We start from the raw sequence: 8,260 nt of genomic DNA, 5'->3' as shown, positions 1-8,260 counted from the left end.
GTTCCTCTAATGAAACCTGTTAACACAGCTGCAACCAAAGCTTCAAGCAGAGACCGCACTTTGGGATATCGGTGAGCACTTCGTAGTCATTTTCTCATGAGTCTGCCTGCTGACGCACTGGGACAACATGAACACACTTTCAGATTTTTATGTCCTCCAGAAGTTCCGCCAATCGGAAGATGGTATCTGCCTTGCCGGGTTACTTGGCCGAGCGATGGTGATGGCTGCTAATGGTGACTGTCATGTCTTCTGCGACTACAATGCCTTTATCCTCAAATGGCGCTTTTTTTGAGCCCTATACTCTATTCCCCTATAGTCCTAAAGGGGAATAGAGCCCTATAGTCTATTTGATAGTCTATTCTTTTTCGCCGATAATATTCTGGAAAATATCCCACCCCTATAGGGCAGCTTTCACTTATTTATCGAGGGCCTCGCGACAAAGGTATGCGGGCAAATTCGGGAATATTCGTGGAACGCATCCTTCAACGAGGTCCCACTTTCCTCTTGCGATTTGTACCTTCTTACCATATGACGTGCGTGAAAGTTTTCAGGATGTCCTTCTCACGAAAGTGCATATCACACACACGTGAGTTGCTGGGCAGTTTCTTATCCGCACGCGGAATAGCGTGGTCCCATACCTCTCGCTGCTCAGGTACACGTGGGCACAAAAGAAATGCCATGGTGTCTCCCATTTCCTGTAGCTACTCTACAGCCGAGAACGCAACATATGGGCATGATGGAAACACGCAACACATTCAAAGCAGAACATGGCACGCTGACGCACAAAAATGTGCACGCAGAAAGAAGCCTCCACAGATATCGACGTACTGCAACATGCACAGGCGACGGATGTTACGGGAGTGGCACGAGCGAGCATGCAGTGAGTGAATCCGGATGCGACAGCAGCGCCACATTAGTCGCTGGCAGCGGCAGCGCCGCGCCACATCGCTCAGTTTTGCAACTTACCTAGTTCTAGAAACGTTGCTGGCAAGGGGGCCACCGTTCGGCGCCAGGCGCCAAACAGACGCGGCCTGCCTCCCGGCGTACAAACCAGGGAGGCCCGACAAAGGGACTATTCACCTTTTCTTAAACGCCTCCCTGGGCACCGCCATAGCCCTCCTTGGGCTGCGCAAATTGGCGCGTCCCCTCGAATTGCTAGCGATATTAAGGAAATAAAAGAGACCCGATTGGTCAACAGAGAAAGCAAAATGGATACCCTCACGCGACTGGAACAAAAGATCGAGGCGTACCAGGAACAAGTGGCCTCTATGAGTGCTCAAATCCTGGTTCTAGAGAATAGAATTGAGGAATTAGAAAACTACAGCAGGAGATCAAATTTGATTGTTTACGGCATACCTGAGGTTGAAAGAGAGACCAACGAAAGGCTAGAGCACGTAGTGAACAGTGAAATCATTGAGGGCACTCTGGAACTGAATCCGGTTGCAATTGAACGGATTCATCGTTTAGGAAGGCCGGATCCAAACAAGACACGACCTGTAATCTTCAAACTGCTTGACATGAGAGATAAGAGCAGTATACTAAAGAACGGTCATAAATTGAAAAATACTAATTTTTCAATTGGGGAGGATTTTTCAAAAAAAGTACGAAATGTACGTAAGAAACTGTGGGAAAGTGCCAAACCGAATCGCGATAAAAAGGAGAAAGTTGCATTAGCATTTACCAAATTGTAGATAAACGACAAAGCCTATGTCTAGGACAGTGATAAAAATGAACGAGTACCACTACAAAAAAACGACGCCATGAACAGGAGCCGCCCAATGACACGGCTCCATGCATTGCCAATAGGGTCATCACACTAGGCAAGAGTAAACACCAAACGAACCATTTCATACCCTTTAACAAACACGGCGCACAAAATAACATAAACATTTGCAAGGAACGACAGCTGCGAATCATCAATTTAAACGCACGAAGTGTCAATAACAAAACAGAACAGTTCGAAATTCTGTTACTTCAACATGACCCTCACATTGCGGTAGTCACTGAAACCTGGTTGCGCAGTGATGTAAGTGACGACCACGCTTTCCCCCCTGGTTACAATATATACCGGAAAGATAGGGAATCTAGGGGGGGCGGGGTTGCCGTTTTGATCAAGAGATCAATAGAAGCCGTCTTTGTTGATAATCCTTTTGGGCTTGAGTGCGCATGTCTTAGATTGTCTTGTTGGGGCTTCAGTTTCATTCTTTATGCTCTTTATAGACCGCCGGATGCCGGAATTGATTATGTTGCCAAATTACGGGATCACATGCTCCAGTTCCAAAATAGCAAAATGATACTGATTGGTGACTTCAACTTCTTAGGAGTCAACTGGGAGCGGTTCCAGACAGACTATGAATCCAACAAACAAATACATATTTTGTTTGATATAATGCTTACTCACGACTTGATCCAATTAGTTAAAGAACCCACTCGTGTCAACGCTACATCCAGTTCTGTACTAGATCTTGTATTCGTTCACCGCGACTTTAGAGAGAGTACAGTAACAGTAGAAAAGGGCTTGTCAGATCATCATCTTGTTTGTACCTCTCTGCCATTGGGTCAGTCTGTCAGTACTGATAAATGTTCATCACGCTCTTTCAAGGATTATTCACAAGCTAACGATGAATGTATAATTGAGCATTTGGAATCTTCCCTTGATGATTTTGATGGGGACGACGTATGCGCCCTTTGGAATAAATTTAAAGAAATGTGCCAACACTGCGTACAAAATTTTGTGCCAAACAAGCGCAAACGAGTCTATAAACACACGCCTTGGGTAACCCGGAAGATAATTCACCTTAAGCGAAGAATTAAACGCTTAAAAAAAAGACATGTACAATCACCCGTTGTAGAAGAGATAAAGAATACTTTGGAACGTGAGGTTCGTGGCTCCAAAGACTATTATTTTAAAACATTGTTGCCTAATTTTATTAAAAATGACCCCAGTAAATATTGGAATTATATTTCTGAAAAAAAGAAGCCGGTGAAGGAAATTGTAGTGGGTGGTTCTCTTATTTCAGACCCGCAGGCAATTGCTCAGCATTTTAACCAGTACTTTCAAAGTGTATTCTCTGATTCTTGCGCATGTATGTTGGCGCATACCGCAGTGTATCGTCCTAGTGATGTTGGCTTTATTTCTTACTCTGGTGTGTTATCTATGCTTTTGAACCTTAATACAAAAAAATCATGTGGTCCCGACAGCATTCCAAACATATTTCTTCGTCGCTATGCTGAGTCACTGGCTAAATTTCTTGTTGTTTTATTTCGTACTTCTTTAATGTATGGCGAGCTCCCCGAAGACTGGAAGATAGCTCTGGTTGTACCTATCTTTAAAAAGGGCGACCGCCTATGTTTTCAAAATTACCGTCCAATATCACTAACATCTTCTTGTTGCAAACTAATGGAACACATTGTCGCCACTCGCATTCTTGAATACTTAAACGACCATAATATTCTAACAGGTTTCAAGCACGGGTTCAGGAAAGGGTACTCCACCATCACACAGTTAGCTACAGTATTTCATTCGTTTGCACACACCTTAGACAACACCGGTCAAATAGATGCAATATTTCTAGACTTCAGTAAAGCATTCGATAAGGTACCACATGACAAATTAATTCTTAAGATGCGAAATATTGGCCTCCCCGAAATTCTGGTCACATGGGTTGCAAATTACTTGACAAACCGCAAACAACTGGTCATAATAGATGGAATAGGGTCCGGCTATCTTGATGTCACTTCGGGAGTTCCTCAGGGAAGTGTGCTGGGTCCATTGCTTTTCATACTGTATATAAATGATATTGTTAATGAAATTACAACTGGTGTGCAAATTCGGTTGTTCGCGGATGATGCAGTCTTGTTTCGGGATGTTTCGTGCTGTGCTGATCAGTGTGAACTTAATACCAATCTCACTAATATACTTGAATGGTGCAAGAACTGGGGAATGGTGCTGAACGCCGACAAAACACTGTATCTTCGCATAACACGAAAGAAAGTTCCGTACGACTATCAATACACACTAGGAACATCGCCATTGAAACAAGTCACCAGTCATAAATACCTCGGTGTCACACTAACCAGCAATCTCTCGTGGAATTTACACACTGACAATATTTGCTCATCTGCCTTTCGTAAGCTATGCTTCTTAAAACACAAACTCAGAAATTCCCCTTCTAACGTCAAGCTCCTCAGCTACTTTACTTTTATTACACCTAAGCTCGAATATGCCTGTATAGTCTGGGACCCCTACACTAATCACAACATCCGTAAAATAGAAAGAATTCAGAGAAAAGCTGTAAGGTTTATTTACTCTAAATACTCACGTACTGATTCTCCCTCACAAATAATGCTTGCTAACAAAATCCCCAGCCTTGAATCCAGGAGAAAGTGCTTCCGTCTTGATTTCCTTTCTTCACTAAGTAAAGGTGCACTGTCCATTGACCCATCTCCGTTCTTGTCACCGTTACAAACAAGACCTACTAGGCACCACAACCCGAATGCTTTCGCCCCATATTTTGCTGCTACTGACACCTTCAAGTACTCTTTTTTTCCGCGTACGATACAAGAGTGGAATGAATTACCCCCTGTATAAGTGCCTTGTTTGCTTGTATTGTTTGTATTTTTGCATTTTATCTTCTTGTGCCCCCCTGCTTGGACCTAACCATGGTCTGCAGTATGTATTAAAATAAAAAAATTAATAAGTAAATAAAAATGCACTGGCAACGCTGCGCCCTTAGCATTTGTGCTCCCGCGCACAGCCCATCATGGCGGTGTTTTTTTCCTTCCTGTGAAAAGGTGTATTCTAATCGAGGTTAGACTGAATTCATTACATTCATCACTAACGCCGACACACTGGCTCTGTTTGCTCAATTTCAGTTTCTTTTTTTTTTTGCCCGCGTGCTTGCGCCATCTATTGGCTCACAAGGTATGATCGCGTCTGAAAACGATGGTAGCGCAATATTGCTATCTTAAAATTAAATTCCTTGCTTGCATACACGTTTACTATATTGATATCAGTTAAAAGATGTGATTTAAATGAATTGGTAAATAAAAAACATTAAGTTTTACGTACAAATTTTGGCTTATTTGAAAAAATATTGCTTTCATTGTAAAATAGTACTGGTCCTCCTGGCACGGCCTTTGTAAGTGGGGTGTCTAACCGCGCTGATTGTCAGTCCTTGCTCAGGCCTCACCTCAGGTTTTTCGAATTAATCTTTCGCCTTTTATTAAAGATTACCGTGGGGTGGGGCACTCCAATGAGCCTATAGGCCAATTTTTGGGAGGCCTTGCCCGTTTGGGCAGGGCCTAATGTTGAAATCGAAAATCAGATGCTCAAGCAGGTGGTTCTCGCATAACTTATGTGTTGATGCGGCGGGAAGTTCTTGCTTGATATGCCTGGCACGAGTGCTGGTGCCAACGTTTTCGTGTTCTGGGTTATCACTTATCGATCAATGGAGAAATCAGCAAAAAAGCTCTATATTTGCACGTTCTTTGATTGATTGATATGTGGGGTTTAACGTCCAAACTCCACTATATGATTATGAGAGACGCCGTAGTGGAGGGCTCCGGAAATTTCGACCTCCTGGGGTTCTTTAACGTGCACCCAAATCTGAGCACACGGGCCTGCAACATTTCCGCCTCCATCGGAAATGCAGCCGCCGCAGCCGGGATTCGGACCCGCGACCTGCAGGTCAGAAGCCGAGTACCTTAGCCACTAGACCACCGAGGCGGGGGCACGTTCATTTCAATTATAACCTTTAGTTAAGTATCCGGAGATGTACAGTTCCTGCTGATTGTGACCAGGCCCCGTTGTGACACTTTTCTGTTCTCGGCCAGCATTGTTTCTTTTTTTTTCTTGAGCCTTGTGCTTCATGCTATGGTCTCTAGAATGTGTGGCAGCTTGGGCTAGTTGGTATGGCATGACGATAGTTATAGCGCGAGAACAAAACGACGACACAGAGACAAGAAGGACACGAAAGACACGAGCGCTCGTGTCTTTCGTGTCCTTCTTGTCTCTGTGTCGTCGTTTTGTTCTCGCGCTATAACTATCGTCATGCTCTAGAATGTATTCTAAGGACTATGTGATGCTTGTGCGTACATTTTTCTTCTTCCATGGTACGTTTTCTCAAAATAACTGTGCTGCTTACTTGACTGCTAAAAACAGCCAAATTGAGTAACTTCCGTGTTGTCTGGCAGTTAACTCTTCGCTAGAAAATTTTCGCTTGTTACATAAAAGTTTCGCATCTGAATGCTCAATGTAATCGATATACGCGCGTAATATTTGATCTAATTGAGCAATCTTTGTATACCTTAGCCCATTTTGCAATAATGAAGTTCCTGCAGCCCTGTACATTTGTACATGTGAGGCGCGCACTGTGGGTGTGTTTGTTATGTAGTGCAATTATTAATTTCCGACAATTCACATGCTAACTATGAAGTGATCGTGAGTCGTACAGTAATGGGTAAATTAAGTTGATTCTGACTTCCAGGGGTTCAAACAAATGACAATTTAGGCTCACAGGAGACGAGACTGCTTGTCGAAACATTTGCTTTGACCCCTTATGTTAACACATTTTTCATATTTTCCAGCTTCCATCTTTTAAGGGTCAGTTTAGTTCACCTGCACCAATCCGAACTGGTTCACAGCTGTGCACGAGAAGTTCAGAACTTGTGCGGCAGGAGTTGTGCGGTGCGGCATCACAAGTGAATGACCAGGTGCCGACAAGGTGGAATCCTTATTTTTGTTCGCTTAATTTAATGAGGTGCAAACATCTTGGTAAAACACGCCGCATATATAGGGGTGGGTACAGCACCTACGTCTAATGCTATGTTGTTTGTTTAGCTGTCCGAGCGGCTGCACCAAACCAGCGCCGTCAGAGCAGAAGGTACCAGAAAGTCATGAAATAGTTTTGGTGCTGTACCTCTCCTGCGCTTTTTGAAATGAATGGCAAGATTTCGAAGATGCCATTGCTGCGCCACTGAAACCAATGGTGAGGTGCAGAACTTTGTAAAATGGTTCATGTGGTGCAGGCGAATCGAACAAACCCTTAATCACACAAGCGTCTTAGCGTTTCACCCCCATCGAAATATGGCTACAGTGCCTGGGATCAAACAGTGTGTTGTTGAGCTCAGCAGCGCCACACAATCTAACTAATAGTGTTACAGTCTCAACATTATTGAAGTGTAGATTCCATACCACGGTAGGTAGGCAATGCTTGCAGCCAATCTAAAGCACCTCTCCACGATATGCGCGGTAAAACATTCACAAATACAGCATTACATGTGTGAGGTTAGAGATGACCTGTTGTAGTGGACATTCAGATGTTTCAACGTGCTTGCAGAGCGGACATTGGGGGGTAGTTATCCTGTCATTGCATGGCAGTCTGGAAAAACAAGTAACATCACCAGATATCAATGCATGAAATCAATGCATAATCAATGCATGAAATTTTTCAAAGTAAACAAATAAACTCAGTTAATTAGTAAACAGCAGTATTTTATATGTATATGTAGTGGTACTTCATAACACGTATATCACTCAGGGCTGCTTCTTCACAAGGCATGTCACGTAGCAGGTTCCTTGCCCATTGTACACATTTGCTTCCATGTCAGGTGGGCCAGGAGGCTGTGGCAGAAAAAGAAGTATTTATCATTAGTGTGACGCTTCTTTTGTCACACTATAGCAAAACCAGACCCATAATTATGTGATGTTTCTCAAACGTGACTTCAGTAAATTATTAACTAGTAGGTTTTCTGCACTAATATATGGGCTAGCTAAGAAGACACATTCGAGGCGACAGTGAATTATTTCCCTTCTTTTATCGCAACGGCCTGGTTGGTCTTACCTGGTGATAGAATTTCAGAATTAACTATTGAGTTAGCGACTCGTTCCCACGCAAAGCCATGCACGCCGCATGTAACGCACGTTTTTCCGGTGACAGATAGAGACGTTAAAAATTTTAAAATTTAATATTGCAATGCGCTGCCACCGTGGGACGCCTACGTAGTCTTTGGCAAAAAAACTACACATGTTGAAACGAACCAACTATCCCCGCAAGCAACCATCCTTAAAAAACTGATGTGGTTTCTACTCACCGGCCCGGGCTTGCAACGGGTGTTCATCCGATGAAAGCTTCGACGGTCGCTGCGTTCCCCGAAAATCACTTGAATTCCCTTCGCGAAAGCATTTGAACGAGTCAAATAAACAGAATGAGAAAGAATGTGCCGGTTGGCAGAGGCTCAAAATATTTACAGCGAAACG

The 8,260-nt window shown here is 43.5% G+C and overlaps 1 non-coding gene across 1 annotated transcript; it reads left to right on the top strand.

The window, feature by feature from the left end:
* Positions 1–5,177: 5,177 nt before the first annotated feature.
* LOC119183551 (U5 spliceosomal RNA) lies at positions 5,178–5,304 on the top strand. The gene has a single exon (XR_005111386.2). It is a non-coding gene; the product is annotated as a U5 spliceosomal RNA (small nuclear RNA).
* Positions 5,305–8,260: the final 2,956 nt, after the last annotated feature.

Source organism: Rhipicephalus microplus, chromosome 1 (genome assembly GCF_043290135.1).
Source record: "Rhipicephalus microplus isolate Deutch F79 chromosome 1, USDA_Rmic, whole genome shotgun sequence".
Lineage (NCBI taxonomy): Eukaryota > Metazoa > Arthropoda > Arachnida > Ixodida > Ixodidae > Rhipicephalus > Rhipicephalus microplus.
This window is presented reverse-complemented; position numbering and strand designations above follow the sequence as displayed.